Source organism: Protopterus annectens, chromosome 5.part1 (genome assembly GCF_019279795.1).
Source record: "Protopterus annectens isolate FY-2018-M chromosome 5.part1, PAN1.0, whole genome shotgun sequence".
Taxonomy (NCBI): Eukaryota; Metazoa; Chordata; order Ceratodontiformes; family Protopteridae; genus Protopterus; species Protopterus annectens.
Window position 1 is genome coordinate 206,907,448 of NC_056736.1, and position 17,482 is coordinate 206,924,929.

Consider the following 17,482-nt stretch of genomic DNA (forward strand, 5'->3'; position numbering starts at 1 on the left):
TTCCACTGGCCCTGGGGCTTTGAAGGATTCCACCTTGGTTTTGAGAAGTGGGAAGTTTGCTTTTGAGAAGTTTTTGACCGTGGTTTCCTTTGCTGGGGGTGGGGACGGGATATGGATGTCCATAGTGATTAATTTATGGTCAGATCTTACCAATGAGGGGTATACCTCTGGTATGGAACATAGAGTCCCCATGTTGGTGATGATCAGGTCCAATATGTTTTCCCCTCTTGTGGGAGTGGTGACCAGTTGTTCCATAGCATTTGCATTTATAAATTCTGGGAACCGTTGGGCTAGGGTGTTGGGGCTTGAGTAGTGCTCCCAGTCTATGTTTGAGTAGTTAAAGTCACCCAATATAATGGTGTTTGGAGAGACCTTCATATTTTCCAGTGTCTTCAGGAAAGCCGAGTGGGGTTCCTGAGTTTTGGAGGGTGGTCTGTAGCAGGCTACAAACTGGAAGGCAGTTTTGCCCACTGTTAGTTGTACATGGATGGTCTCAGATGCTTCGTGCAGTGCCACTAGCCTGGAGGTATGGGTATCTTTGATGAATATGGATACTCCCCCTCCTCTTGTGGTTCAGTCCGAGTTTTGGGGCCAAAAAGCATGGTATGAGGTATAGCCTGGTAGTGCTGGGGTGCTCTCGGGAGCCTTGAACCAGGTTTCTGTTACTGCACAGATATCGATATTCTCCATACTGAGGAGAGCCTCGAGTGCATGCATCTTGAGGTTTAGACTTCTGGCGTTGAGCAGCATTACCCTTAGTTTCTTTTTCCTTGTGTTGTCTAAGGAGGTGGGTTTGTCTTTTGAGCCTTGCCTAAAAAAGGCATTATGGGGGTGGCAAGAGCCTTGGCCAGTATTCAAAAACCCAGGGGTGACAGGTGCAAGCTGTCCCTAGCGAAGCAACGTGGCTTGTCAAGCATGTCATCCAAGGCTGACAGACACTGGCTCCCTTTTGAGTGACACCAATACTTTAGCCAATTGTTGAACTTGATCATTTTGTCTTTATATTGTGGTATCATTCTTGGTGAGAGTAAGATGCTACTCAAGGTCAGGGTCATACCGGCCTGGGCCACATGATCAGAGAGCTCCTCTATGTCTCTTTCATGTAATCCAGGGAGGTACATCTCAGGTCATTCACACCAGCATGGACAATGACGGAGTCATATTTGTACTTGCTTTGGAGTGACCTGAGTGCTTGTGTTATGTGGCGGATCCTGGCACCTGACAGGCAGCTTACAGTGACCTTCTCCTTGTTCAGCCTGGTGAGAGGGACGTCAGTGTGTCTGATGATAGAGTCACCTATTACAAGTGTGTTAGGTGTGTTGTTTAGCCTTAAGGACTGTGACTGTGTGGCACACTGACTTTGTGTACTATAGCTACCATATCACTGTTGCAGATGTCACTTACCATCACATATACATTTGGAGAGGTCCTCAACATGTAACCTATGTGGCGCATCCAATAACTGCATAGACATGTGATAGGAATACATCATCAGGAGTTTGATACCCTGTACTGGTAGGTGTGTGACACAAGTATGCTTAAGTTTTACTCTCCCACCCCTCCATGACTTATCTTTGCCTATGTCTGTCTCTCTCACTCCCCTCACTGGTGGATGTGGAAACTTACACCTGCTTTGCTTAGGCAGCAGCATGTGTATTGTAAGTGATGCTCATGATCAGCTGATGGCCTCTGCATGAATTGGAGCCCTCCTCTAGCTGATTGTATGTGGAACGGCTGTGGTAGCATTCCCATAGCCAATTGCATGGACACACACTCCAATATATAGGAACATCATGTTGGTGTTGGGCCTTTTCATTCACTGTGAGCACGAACTCGATCTGTTGTTTGGCAAACAGCATCACAGATGGATTGGGGCTTTACCTCTAACAACACACACTGTGAAAACAGACCAAAACACAGGAGGGGGATATGCCTGACATGACTACAGAATATAAGTGCTGCTATTCTGCATTTGGAGTAATGTTGGTTTAACAGGGTGTGTATGGATATGGCTGTTCTACATGTTTTAATATCTGTCTTGTCAGTGCTATGCTTCTGAGGAAACCCCCATCTGTAGGGTCATCTGCAGACTGAGCAGTGTGTGGTGCCTTTTCTTTCTTGTATTACCCACAGAGCGCCTATTTGTCAACTGCAGAAGCATAGTGTAAGAATTGCAGACAGTACAGGGTGACAGACATGAAAATTACTGACCTCATATCCCTTATAGGACATATGTTGCAACAAACCCTGTTTCATCAGTAAATGTATGAGGATATCTCAGCAACATGTCAATATTGGCCTTGTGTGTGTGCCTCCAACCACAACCCTGTCAACCTGTGTACATATGTCATGCAATAAGAGGTGCATATGTCCTGTACACCATAATTTATTGACATTGTATCTGATAACAAGCCAGTGGGATATCAGACTGCGACACATGTTATGTATAGTAGGGGCTTTCTTTGAGGACATAACCTGGGCATACTGTAGTTGTGTGGACAGTACTGAGATCTATGTACTTATGGTGATTGTCGACAGTGTGTGTATTGTGCATATGTACCTTGGCCTGTGTACAGACGGTGGTAGATGTCATTGTTGTTGGTCCTGTTCTATCTGATGTTGCATGCTGCTCCAGTGTATAGTATCCTAACAGCTTACAAGTTTGTAGGGCCAAACACACTCATGTCCCATACCACAGACAGGCATTGGACCACATTGTGTAGTGGCCCAGGATATGTAGGGTTAGTGTGTGAGTGGCACATATGAGGATGGTGTTCATCAGATAGTCCATATACTGTAATATTATGTTAGCTACCATATGTAGCTGTGGCTGTGTTCATATTGGTTGTGGTTATGCAGTTTCACACAGGTGTCTGTTAATCTGTGCTGTGACATGCCTGTAGACCCTGCTATATATGCAGGTACATGTGTATTCCCCCATAATAAATGTAGGCCAGTGTTGTGCCAGTCTGCCTGTAGCCTGCACAGTGCTTTGCTACATGCCTAGAAGCTTAGTGTACTTACCCAGTGAGATGTTATGTCCAGATACTTGCCAGATGTACTGCTGCCAGGCCCCCATAACAATCATGTATGTCAGACAAAGCAGTGGGATGCTGTACAGATGTATGTCACTGACTTGTGAGTAGTATGTGGCCATGGCACCTCTGTACCAGCAGTTATTATGTGTCAGGGCAGACAGGGGTGTGTGAATGCATAACCTATGGGTGCAAATGTATACCAGTATTTATGTGTAATACCCGTCTACATGGATGTTAACATCCACATTGTCAGGCTTGGTCTACATGTCTTGCACTAAAGTGTTCTGTGTATACATCTGGACTTACCAGAGTGTGTCAGACTGTCCACATTTATTAGCCATATCTCTGCTTTAGTCCACAGGATCATTACTGTGCTAGCAGTGGTACTGTACTATGATATCCTTAGGATGTCTGTCAGTAGCCAGTGGTGCACATGTTAAAAGCAGATGTGACCTCACACATACAACATATCTGTGAAGACAACCCCTATCACAGTAGCAACAGTCTACATATATACTTGCACTACATACCTGACATCCCCTTGCACAAAGAGGTTGGGACTTTTGGGGCTGAGGTAGGGCTCCATTCCATGTTCAGGACATATGGTGGACATATATGTATATATAATTATCCAAATATCTATATAGATATATACACATATACATATCAACATATATAGATGGATATGTATACGTATATATACATATATATATATATATATATATATATATATATATATATATATATATATATATAGAGAGAGAGAGAGAGAGAGAGAGATATATGGGTCAACTTGAAAACACTGACACGCCAAAACACAGACGACGAGAACACAGAGACCGGAAGATCGACAACTGAGATGACCGACAGTTTAAAAGCATGAAACTTCACATGCCTGACAAACCACAATCCCAACAATCAACAAAACAAAGCAAATACCTTTTCCGAAAAACACACACAACACAAGCACACCAAAAACCTTACAAACCTACACTTAACCTTACATACAAAACTTTCTCTGCACTAACCTTAACCCAAACCCTAACCCTAAGGTCCATCACTATCACACACTCACCTAACCCGCACCCTAACCCTAACTCACTTAACCCGCCCCTAACCTTAAAGTCTGTCGCTACTGCACACTTACCTTACCCGCACCCTAGCCCTAACTCACTTAACCTGCCCCTAACCCTAAAGTCTGTCACTATCGCACACTTACCTTAACATGTCAGTGTTCTCAGCGTCGGGCTTTTAAACTGTCGGTCATCTCAGTGGTCAATCTTCCGGTCTCGGTGTTCTCGTCGTCTATGTTTTGGTGTGTCGGACAACCCCTATCACAGCAGCAACAGTCTACATATATACTTGCACTACATACCTGACATCCCCTTTCACAAAGAGGTTGGGACTTTTGGGGCTGAGGTAGGGCTCCATTCCATGTTCAGGACATATGGTGGACATACGGAAGATCGACAACTGAGATGACCGACAGTTTAAAAGCACAAAACTTCACATGCCCGACAAACCACAATCCCAACAATCAACAAAACAAAGCAAATACCTTTTCCGAAAAACACACACAACACAAGCACACCAAAAACCTTACAAACCTACACTTAACCTTACATACAAAACTTTCTCTGCACTAACCTTAACCCAAACCCTAACCCTAAGGTCCATCACTATCACACACTCACCTAACCCGCACCCTAACCCTAACTCACTTAACCCGCCCCAACCCTAAAGTCTGTCACTACTGCACACTTACCTTACCCGCACCCTAGCCCTAACTCACTTAACCCACCCCAAACCCTAAAGTCTGTCACTATCGCACACTTACCTTAACATGTCAGTGTTCTCAGCATCGGGCTTTTAAACTGTCGGTCATCTCAGTGGTCAATCTTCCAGTCTCTGTGTTTTCGTCGTCTATGTTTTGGTGTGTCGGTGTTTTCAAGTAGACCTATATATATATATATATATATATATATATATATATATATATATATATATGTATAAATGTATATATATATATATATATATATATATATATATATATATATATATATATATATATATATATATATAAGCACTCAGACATATACATATACACAGCAATATATGTCTACAGATATACAGATAGAGATACACATGCACATATACTTATGGATATCTACATATATCTTGACAGTAATACGTATATCAGAATAGATATGTATACACATATAGTTATAGATATCAACAGATATATCTACATAAACAGGCATATCTGTACACATAGGATGTGCATAGATATATATATATATATATACATCTATCTATATATACACATATGTATATATATATATATATATATATATATATATATATATATATGTATATATATATATATATATATATGTATATATATATATATATATATATATATATATATATATATATATATATATTTGCTGTTGTCGTTTTTCTTTCGGCTTTTTCCCAGTAAAAGGTCGCCACAGTGGAACTCTGGTCCGCTAATGATTGGCAGTAGATTTTTACGAAATGCCGAGGTGCCAGCTCGATGCCCAACACCCTGTATGCACCATATGCCATGGGTGCCTCCACTGCACTACCTCTGTCAACTGAACATGCTTGGGTACAGGTCTCCATCACAGGCACTAACCATGTGCTATAATGCATGTTGCATGCATGTCAACTTGATCACCTCAGTGGCCATGTACAGGAGGCACCTGGCAGAATGGCTGATACTGAGGGTCACCACAGAAGTGTCTGTCAATGGCTTGCCTGTTGCCACATGGTAGGTGGCAGGATACCACTGTACACATAACTCCTACACAACCCATATCACCTTGGACAATAGCTAGGTAAAATCAGTCACCAACAAACAAAAACCAAAAACTAAAAAAGGAAGCCCACGAAGTAAAAGCAAAGGGTGAGCAAATTCAAACCAAATAGCCGTTTATTAATAAGCGCTTTCTGTAGAGAGATTCTCCCCACCTTCCTCAGACAAAATGCTACAAGCCTAAAAATCATTCAAAGCATTAAATACCACAAACTGATTATGACATCATAGATGTTTCATACCAATTAAACAATTAAACAATTAATTGCATTTAAGCCTAACATTCTTTTATAAAAACCTAAAATTAATAAAATACAACACATAATATTATATATATCCCAACCAAATGATGAACAGCAAGCAAGCAAACAAAGGAATATATTTAAACCTAAACTTTATACATAAATGTATAAATTTGGTCCCTATAAATACCTTCCATACAGCAGTTTTTTGTCACAATATACAATACAATGTATATGTAAAACCAAAAGACATGAAACATAAATATACCATAAAATATTTATGTATATATATGTATATACATTAAACACACAAAACCCTCCCTTTCTTAAAAAATTCTATCTACCTAAAGCCATTAATTTCAAAAAACATTTTATGGACAATATCTCATTCAAACCTGGAACCATATAAGAGGCAGTACAAATCTGCCAAAAAAGCTTCTTGTTGTTCCAATTTTAACTGCCACGGGCCCCCCCTCACATGAGGTTGTACTTGATGTAAAACTGAGAAAAGAAAAGAATGATCTGCATTCTGGCAGATATGTTTTGCCAGTGCATTGTTTAGATCTCTTTTCTCAATGGCATAAAGATGTTCATACATTCTTTTTTTGAGTGGTCTATTGGTCTTACCAATGTAAAAAGCAGTACACTTTTTACATGATGCCGCATAGACCACTCTATTGGAACTACAATTAAATGATCCATTAATATAATATTCTCTCCCAGCCTATTCAATGTTGTTACCAACATAAATGTGTTTACAGTATTGACAAGTTCCACATTTCTTCATCCCTACATTCTTTTTATTTGATTTGATTTTTGTCCGCTCTAAAAGTTGTTTCAAATTTTGGCCCAGCTGTAAGTGATTAAGGGCCTGTCACCTACCAGATTGACGAAATGTTGGTCATCTGAAATGATCTTCCAATTCTTACGAACAATGTTATATATAGCTTGAGCATCAGTACAATAAGTAAAAAGAAAACACAAATTAGGAACCCTATTATCATTTACAATCCTACTAACCATATTTCCTCCTCCAAGAAGTGGTTCAAAATGTCCAGACTTTCTTTTTGTATAAACTTCTTGCCTTATCTCATCCACAAAGCAAGAAGGATATCCTCGTGCTATGAACACGGACTGAATATTCTCACATTCAATCACAAAGTCTGCTAATTCAGACACCATTCTAGCTGCCCGGACAAATTGCCCCTTAACTACACTTCTTTTCTGATGTAAGGATGGGAGCTAGTGAAATGTAAATATGTATTAGAAAATGTAGTTTTTCTATAAATGGTTGACCTAAATTTCCCCAAATCATAATCTTTACTTAGTTTGACATCAAGGAAAGCTATTTCTTCTAAACTACTAGAATAAGTGAATTCCAAAAAATGTGTCATTCCGGATAGGCTCTCAATAAATGTTGGAATACATTTTAAAGGGCCTCTCCATAAACAGAACATGTCATCTTGGTACCTTGTGTACCAAGTGACATTTTCCTGATATAGTTCATTTTGGAAAAGGAATTCATGTTCCCAAGTTGCTAAAACGCTATTGGCAAAAGTGCATCCGCACGGTGAGCCCATAGCTATCCCAGTAGTTTGGAGATAATAATTGTTCTTAAAAATTAGAAAGTTGTTTTTAAGTATAATGTCTAACAACATTTCCACTAAATACATATGTTCCTTAGATGCACCTTTGCAGAGCATGAAATCAACTGTCCACTGAATCCCTAACTCGTGTGGAATAACAGTGTACAGGTCCCTGATGTCTACAACGAGAAAGATGAAAGTGGGGTCATAGGAAATTTTACTAATGTTTCTAAAAAACTCCAGGAATCCCTGCAAATTTGGACTTCTTTTTTCAATAATGGCTTAAGAATGCTGTCGACTAGTTTAGCAGAAGCATACGTAACAGACCCTCTCCCATCTACTATTGGTCTAAAGGGAGGGTCTGCTAAGTTTTTGTGAATTTTCGGGGTGCCAAAAATGGTTGGAATCCTAGTAGCTGGCATGATAAGATATTGCAATAGATCATAATCTATTATTTCTTCTAGAAATAGCTCATCCAACATTTCCCTAATTTTTTTGTTAGCAATATTGACCTCGTTAATACTTGAAAGAATTTAAGGACCTGTGTTTAGGTATTCCAGCATCTTGTTTTCATATTCAAAATTGTCCATTAATATCAGACCCCCACCCTTATCAGGTGCCATGACTCGAATTTGGCATTCATTAAGTAACTGAATGAATGCCAGTTCGTTGTTACTAACATTCAAATTCATCCGTTTTTTTCCCCCAACACGGAAAATATTGTTTGTTGGCCATGGCCCTCAGATCTAACACACACATTTTTTCAAAAACACTAAGTGTGTTATTGAGAGGTGGGTTAAAAATGCTAGAAACCCTGTGAGTACTAAATAGAGAGGGAGTATTACCTAATAAAGATGTAAGATTCAACTTACGAACATAGAGTTTTAAATCCACAATAGTATTCACAAGGTTACATTTTTTATCAGGGACGAAAGACAATCGTTTCGCAAACAAATTAACAATACTTTCTTCTATTGTTAAAACCGTATAATTATAGATTTTAAAGTCTCCATTTAAATTATACAGTATTGTGGGCCTCTGTGTCAAAGACAAAACATCAGCGGAGTCAATTTGATCTACAATTAACGTCTCCGCTGGTTGCCCCTCTTCTTCCTCTGATTGCATCCTCGATAGTTGTTTGATGTCGCATTCCTTGTGGTGGTAACCCTGTGAAAACCCTGATTGCTCTCTTCTTCATTCACCCCCTCATCTAGGATCCGAGCATTATTGCTAAAATTAGACCCATTGTGATTGTTGTTTACCCCATTGTTTCTTAACCGTTCGCTTCTGCGAACTGGTTGTGGTTCACCTTCATCCACATCATCATTAGTGTTTGAATTAAGATTAAAGTTGTCATTAGCTTCCTCTTCTGTAGATTCTTGCCTCCATACAGCAACTTGACCCAATGGGGGTGGGGGGTAAGCTCTATGATTTTTGTAATCAGTCATGTCCCTCTCTATCTTCCGTTTTTCATTGCTGACCATTTTGCTAATAGAGGCTTCAATGCTGGAAAGAACCCTCTGGTAATTATACCTGTATCTAAGAAAATCCACATGCTGTTGTAAAAATGCCTCAAGTTTAATCAACTCTTCTTGTAGTGAACCTACTTCGATTGAATAAAAGTTAATTAAACATTCCATGAAATCTGTCCCCTGCTTGTCAAACAAGCAAAGAAGCTCCCTATGAAACTCAGAGTTCCTTATAATCCCAGCTGGGTAATGCCATTGACGCAACTCCTTTGGGACAATATGTTTATTTATGCATTCACGAAGGTAGGATATTTCCAGCTGCAGTTTCCTGCAGCGAAAAAGCTTCAGATCGAAAGTATTTAAATTATCCGAAAATGAACTCACCCTTTCTTCCTGAGCAAGTTGACTGCCATTATGACCAGATGTAAAAAAGTCCTTATTCACCAAAAGCGAAGATAAACATGGCATGGTAGACACATTTAGAGTTCCATTTGTTGAGTTATTTTCAGACGCAGAAGCCACATTCACATTGTGACTGCCTCCGGGTTGTTGGCTCGAGTCTACAACCCTGTCTCTGTATGCCCCAGGCGGCGATGTATTTCCTCTTCCTGTTTGCAAAACAGTGTGTAAAATATTAAGCGCTGATGTTGCTTTCGCTTGTATATTACCATTATGGCCACTTGTCTCATGTACTTTTTGGGACAAGTTATCCACTTTGGCCATAAGGAGGTTGATTAAAATTGTTAGGTCATTTTGAGATGTAGAATTAGATACGGAGGTTGTGTTTAACGTGGAAGGAATAGATCCTGCTTGCTGCTGTCCTTCCATTGCAGATGGAAAATCTTCATTTTGAGAAAATAGTGGCTGGCTACCGTTTCTATTCCGCCCACTGCCTTGCTCAGGAACTTCGTTCGCTCCGGACATCACAAACTTGCAAAATCAGTCACCAACAAACAAAAACCAAAAACTAAAAAAGGAAGCCCACGAAGTAAAAGCAAAGGCTGAGCAAATTCAAACCAAATAGCCGTTTATTAATAAACGCTTTCAGTAGAGAGATTCTCCCCACCTTCCTCAGACAAAATGCTACAAGCCTAAAAATCATTCAAAGCATTAAATACTACAAATTGATTATGACATCATAGATGTTTCATACCAATTAAACAATTAAACAATTAATTGCATTTAAGCCTAACATTCTTTTATAAAAATCTAAAATTAATAAAATATAACACATAATATTATATATATCCCAACCAAATGATGAACAGCAAGCAGGCAAACAAAGGAATATATTTAAACCTAAACTTTATACATAAATGTATAAATTTGGTCCCTATAAATACCTCCCATACAGAAGTTTTTTGTCACAATATACAATATAAAGTATATGTAAAACCAAAAGACATGAAACATAAATATACCATAAAATACTTATGTATATATATATGTATATACATTAAACACACAAAACCCTCCCTTTCTTAAAAAATTCTACCTACCTAAAGCCATTAATTTCAAAAAACATTTTATGGACAATATCTCATTCAAACCTGGAACCATATAAGAGGCAGTACGAATCTGCCAAAAAGCTTCTTGTTGTTCCAATTTTAACTGCCACGGGCCCCCCCTCACATGAGGTTGTACTTGATGTAAAACTGAGAAAAGAAAAGAATGATCTGCATTCTGGCAGATATGTTTTGCCAGTGCATTGTTTAGATCTCTTTTCTCAATGGCATAAAGATGTTCATACATTCTTTTTTTGAGTGGTCTGGTGTTTCTATCAGTCTTACCAATGTAAAAAGCAGTACACTTTTTACATGATGCCGCATAGACCACTCTATTGGAACTACAATTAAATGATCCATTAATACAATATTCTCTCCCAGCCAATTCAATGTTGTTACCAACATAAATGTGTTTACAGTATTGACAAGTTCCACATTTCTTCATCCCTACATTCTTTTTATTTGATTTGATTTTTGTCCGCTCTAAAAGTTGTTTCAAATTTTGGCCCCGCCTGTAAGTGATTATGGGCCTGTCACCTACCAGACTTGACCAAATGTTGGTCATCTGAAATGCTCTTCCAATTCTTACGAACAATGTTATATATAGCTTGAGCATCAGTACAATAAGTAAAAAGAAAACACAAATTAGGAACACTATTATCATTTACAATCCTACTAACCATATTTCCTCCTCCAAGAAGTGGTTCAAAATGTCCGGGCTTTCTTTTTGTATAAACTTCTTGCCTTATCTCATCCACAAAGCAAGAAGGATATCCCCGTGCTATGAACATGGATTGAATATTCTCACATTCAGTCACAAAGTCTGCTAATTCAGACACCATTCTAGCTGCCCAGACAAATTGCCCCTTAACTACACTTCTTTTCTGATGTAAGGGATGGGATCTAGTGAAATGTAAATATGTATTAGAAAATGTAGTTTTTCTATAAATGGTTGACCTAAATTTCCCCAAATCATAATCTTTACTTAGTTTGACATCAAGGAAAGCTATTTCTTCTAAACTACTAGAATAAGTAATTCCAAAAAATGTGTCATTCCGGATAGGCTCTCAATAAATGTTGGAATACATTCTAAAGGGCCTCTCCATAAAAAGAACATGTCATCTTGGTACCTTGTGTACCAAGTGACATTTTCCTGATATAGTTCATTTTGGAAAAGGAATTCATGTTCCCAAGTTGCTAAAACGCTATTGGCAAAAGTGCATCCGCACGGTGAGCCCATAGCTATCCCAGTAGTTTGGAGATAATAATTGTTCTTAAAAATAGCTAGGTACACAGCTATGCCCACTTGCAGAGATGCACACCAGTGCTGACACATGTATACATGTGCATGACTGAGTATAGCAGGTTCTATGTGTTAGCACACATGCATGTGAGAATTCCATGAGGGCCTTCACAACCACCACAGTACCCATTTCCGTAGCCAGTTGTGGCAGCTGCTGTATGGGATATTACATGTACCACAAGGGCGGGAGACTTAAACCTTGACACGGTTATAAATAGAACGTGCTGGAGGGACAGATTCATCACCCAGAGACTCCCTATGCTGTGGAACAAAATCCCGGTACATGTGAGGCAGAGCACCTCTCTGGCCTTGTTCAAGAGGAATCTTGACCAATGGATGGGAGATCGCAGATATACCCCAGGGATTACTTCAGTGTCACTGCTTAACAGAGGCACAGCAAAATGATAGGCATAGTTTTTATTCAAACTAAAGGGGTGGCGAAAGCCACATAACTATGGGCTAGGCTTATAAATGCTCTTGGGCAGATAGCCTAGTATGAACCTATGAACCTATGAACCTATGAACCCTGTTAAGCTCCTTTCCATACCGGCTACACGAGCCTTGCAGTACCATCACAACAGTGTTGTACAAATGGGTTGATAGGCATGGGATACCCATTGTGTTCTGGCAAGCAAGGGTATGTGTGCATGTCCATTTATCTGTACGGTACAGCATTCTGAGGCCACATACACCTATTACAATACCCATCACCACACAGTAGTACAGATAGTGTTGCTGCTGTCCATCAGTAAGGCATGACAATGCAACACCATGTTATGTATGTGGCATGTGCATCAGATGCACATCCCTGTAGTACAACTGTTGGGATCTACAATGGGTTGTATCACAGTCATGGCCAATGTGTGATGGTGGGTATATCAGAGTGTCATCATGGGTGTCAGGGAGTACAATATCCACTGGGGGATGTGGGTGCTATTTATAATGTCATTACACCATGGTACACCAGGTATATGTCCCATGTACCACATTATGGTTACCAATGTCACCATCAACCATACATGTAACTGATACCACAATCCAGGCCAGTTCTGCATGTGCTGTGTGCAGCCTACTTGTAACACATTGGACACATGATCAAGTTAGTAAGCAGCGATAGGCCCTGGTCTCTCGGATGTGTGTCTGCCTGTTATGTGTCTGTTAATTGACATATGAAGGTATGTCACACTATGTATTGTCCATATACACCCATTACATCCCCCATTAGCATACTGTACATGTCTGGGGATGTTCTGCATGTAACATGCAACCTGGGACACACCTCACCCTAAATGCTGTGTGGCGTGTGCAATGTAAGCCACACACTTCAGTATCACTGCATACCTAGGTAGGGGTCTAGTCCCAGTGTTGCCAAGTAACAGTGTGTGTGTGTATGTGGATGGGTCGACATCAGGCTGCAGGGTATACATGCCCCAGTGGGTCACCTGTCCATGTGGCACAGGCAATAACTGCTATACTAACCAGTAACATGTGTTCAACTGTACCCCAGATATGTCATAGCCATGGTGTCACCACAGTGCCATACACTATTGTAGAATATGACTGCAGACCATCCTCGTGCTGCACATGTACACCTACAACACAAATGGATAACATTATAGAAGCCACAATCAACCAGTGTTACTAACAGCTATAATGCATCATTGCTGGACTGCGACACTACCTTACATATATGCATTACACTTTTCTCCTTACAACATGTTACACTGCAGTACTGTGGTACATTGTAGTACAGTCACTGTGTGCATCAGAACCATATTATCTTGTCTCTGCAGTGATGGTATGGATGACAGGGATGTGGCACAGGTATCATCATATGCACAAGGCATCTTTGTGCTGACATATGTACACCTACAATGCAAATGGAAAACATTATAGAGACCACAATCAACCAGTGTTACTAACAGCTGTAACACATCATTGCTGTATGTCTACACTACCTGACATATATACATTACACTTTCCTCCTTACAACATGTTACACTGCAGTACTATGGTACACTGTAGTACAGTCACGGTGTGCATCAGAACCATATTAGTCTGTCCCTGCATTGATGGTATTGATGACAGGGATGTGGCACAGGTATCATCCTATGCACAGGGTGTGTTGTTGGTTTGCCAGAGGCTGAGGATGGGCCATACATTTGACACCATGTGTGTGGGTGAGGGGTGTACTGAGGTGAGTTGGGCATGGTGATGTGGTGTGTGTAGGTATGGGGTTGCCCTAGGTGTGTGTATAGTGTGTGGGTATGCATGCACACAGTTCTGCCATGTGGTTGCCCTACACAGGTGTTTATGGACAGCTGCAGACCATACCCGGCAGAGTGTGCAGTTCACTGCCCCTGGCCACGGACACATGGACTGTGCCTGCCAGGGGTTCCATGGTCATGTCCAGGTACAGGCCTTGATGTGCTACTCTCACCTGATGATGACAAATGTCTGCTGTGGCCTGCTGTGGTGTGGTATGGACAGTGCCCCCCTGCACTGCCAGGGCTGCTACTGCCACTATGGGAGCCCCTTGGTGTCCTAGCACATCCAGGTTGACTGCCAGCTGTTGGTGTTGCTGGCCTACATCCACACTGGCATCACCGCACTCCCACCACATGTTCAAGCATGGACATACCATGGTCTATGAGGGCCATCATCTCACCAGACCATCTATCTATGAGCTCGGTATAAACACGGATAGCACCAGATAGTCCACAAAAGTTGTCACGTGCAGATGTGACAGCAGCCCTCTGCAGCCTCAGGCCCTGTCTGGTGTAATGTTTCAAACATGCCTGCAATTCCAAGACAGCCTGAAACATGCACCTGCTGGTACCAGCTATGTCACCTCTGCCAGAGGCATGATGCCCAGCAGCCCAATCACATGCACCTTGGGACATCTGCCTATGTGGTGCCCTGCTGGACATCTGGCTATGCCTGCTGTGACCAGACAAAGTAGGCATGGTCACCACACTATCGTGTGCACTGCCACCAATTTCCAGCTGTCCCTCCGCTAGGGCCACTGGTAATGAGGTATGTATAGGCACTGAAACTGTGTGCAGGGTTGGGGTGGCTAAAAGGGGGATGTCAAATGATGGTGCAGTATTGGCCCCTGACAACCCCACCTGTACCTCAACAGTACTGTCATCATCTTTGGTGTCTGTATGGACACCAACATCAGATTGCATGCAGGAGGGACCCTGACTCACCTTGCCACCTGTGGAGGAAATCAATAAACGCACTTTAAAACCTGTACAGCACTGCCTAACAGTACACACACGCACACACACACACACACACACACACACACACACACACACACACACACACACACACACACACACACACACACACATACACACACATACACACACACCATCATAATACCTACCTGTCCGTGATTTTGCAGATAGTCCCATGTATATGTCCATATGTACCCCATCCTACCTCACACTTGGTAACATACACACATTGATACCACTCATTAACATATCAGTCCTCTAAATGCCTACACAAGTGATCAAAACACAAGACCTGTTACTACATTACCTGCCTGACCTGTGTGTAGTGGTTTTAGATGGCCTCACTGCTATCATTTGGTGTTCACCCTGTGTAAGTCCAGACATCATGAGCATGGCCCCTATATGTGTGGGCTACTATGTTCACTCCATAATATCACCCACTGGTGTGTCATGTGTATGTAATGCTCAGTAAATGACAAATATGCTGCTCAATCAGTCTATCATGTGACAACTGTAATATATGGATACACTGCCTGGTGTTGACTAGTACTTCCCCAATGCATCTGTTGCGCTGCATACGTGGGTTGTAGGTGACCTCTCTGCTGAATGTGATATTAAGGGTGTACCTGGTGTCTACCTTCCCTCTCAATGCCTGTTCCATGCTACAGACTAAATTATACTATCAGCTGTCCTGTGATTACATACATGACAAGTATTCCTGGTGTGTAATGTGGCAGTCCATGTCCATGTACTGCAAGATCCCAAAGGGAGGTACTGCTGTATTAACACCCCACAATCACACATGTGCATACATGGCCAGCCACACAAACACACACATGCATCCTACATGCATCAACCTCCCTCCACTTCACCAGAGTGAGCCTAAAGACAAACTAACTAGCCACCAGGATGCACACACACATGCAAGTGAGGTTGCATAATGATAGTACACACAGCCCTCCTATTACCCATCTGTCAACATGCATAACATATGGTACCCAACAGCATGCAGTGCAGCTATAGTCAATCCATGCTAGCAACAGTATATATGTGTGTGATGCATGTGCTGTGCTACTAGGTGATGCCCCTTCCCCTGGATACCACTGCACCCATGTACACAGTATTGCTGTGCACCTGATCTGCACCCTGCCATGTACTGTGCACCACACCTCACAGGTGTACAGCCCATTGCTGAATGTGTACTACTGTGTCGGTTATGTCAGCTTTAATGTTCACAGCCCCTATGTTTCCAGAAACACATACCTGGGATGATATGTGGACAGATGTCATTTGTGAATGCCTGATGTCTGATTAACAGCTCTCAACATCAGAGGACCATGTATGACCAATCCAATACTCTTACACTGACAACCATCAGAGCATACAGTGGCTATGGGGGGTGTGCACACCCTTATTGATATGAATCACCCATCCTTGATCTGCCATGGGACCACATCACCGCATATTTTAACAGTACATGAGCCTGATATGTGGCATAGGTCCTGTACTTTAACATGCAGTGTTACAGAATGTATTAGGTGTGTGGATGCTGACTGTGATGCATACACACCTTGCGGGCATATGTGTGCACACCCTTATCATGACAGTTTGTCACACCTCTTGTGTGTACTTCAGCAGTGACTACTCCTGGCAGGGGTATACCAGCATGGGCCATCTGCATTTGCCAGTGTATGTTCAGTCTGCCCTACACATGTCCCCCTAATCTGCATGATTGCAAGGTCTACTCATGTGCACATACCTTGGTGTTCACACACTGCCATCACTATTGCTGTGGGGATAGGGTTACTTCTGCCACCGGTCCTGAACCTGATTATGTGCAGATACAGCCATTCGTAGCATCCTTAGGATCCCTGCTGCAGTGCACTGGTGTGTCATGCTGCCTCCTCCCCCTCCTTCAGCCTTTTTGCAGATGCATGACAAGTAAGCCCTACACATGTGTGTCACTTTGCAGTATCCCATACACTGAACACCACATGTTACAGCCTAGTCCCAGCTTATAATGTGGACAACAGTAATGCCTTATGCCATAGTATAATTCTGCAACAGTTGCCATTGTCCTACATGTATATACATTGGTGTTGCACTGTATATGGGTGTTGTTCCAAACATGTCCCTACTGTAAACCATGTCTCCCACCATTATGTTACTCCTTGTGGACACATTCCACAATGACAGGATGTTAGTTATCATACAGGTGTCTAACATACCCTTTCAATACCCCATCATAATCACCC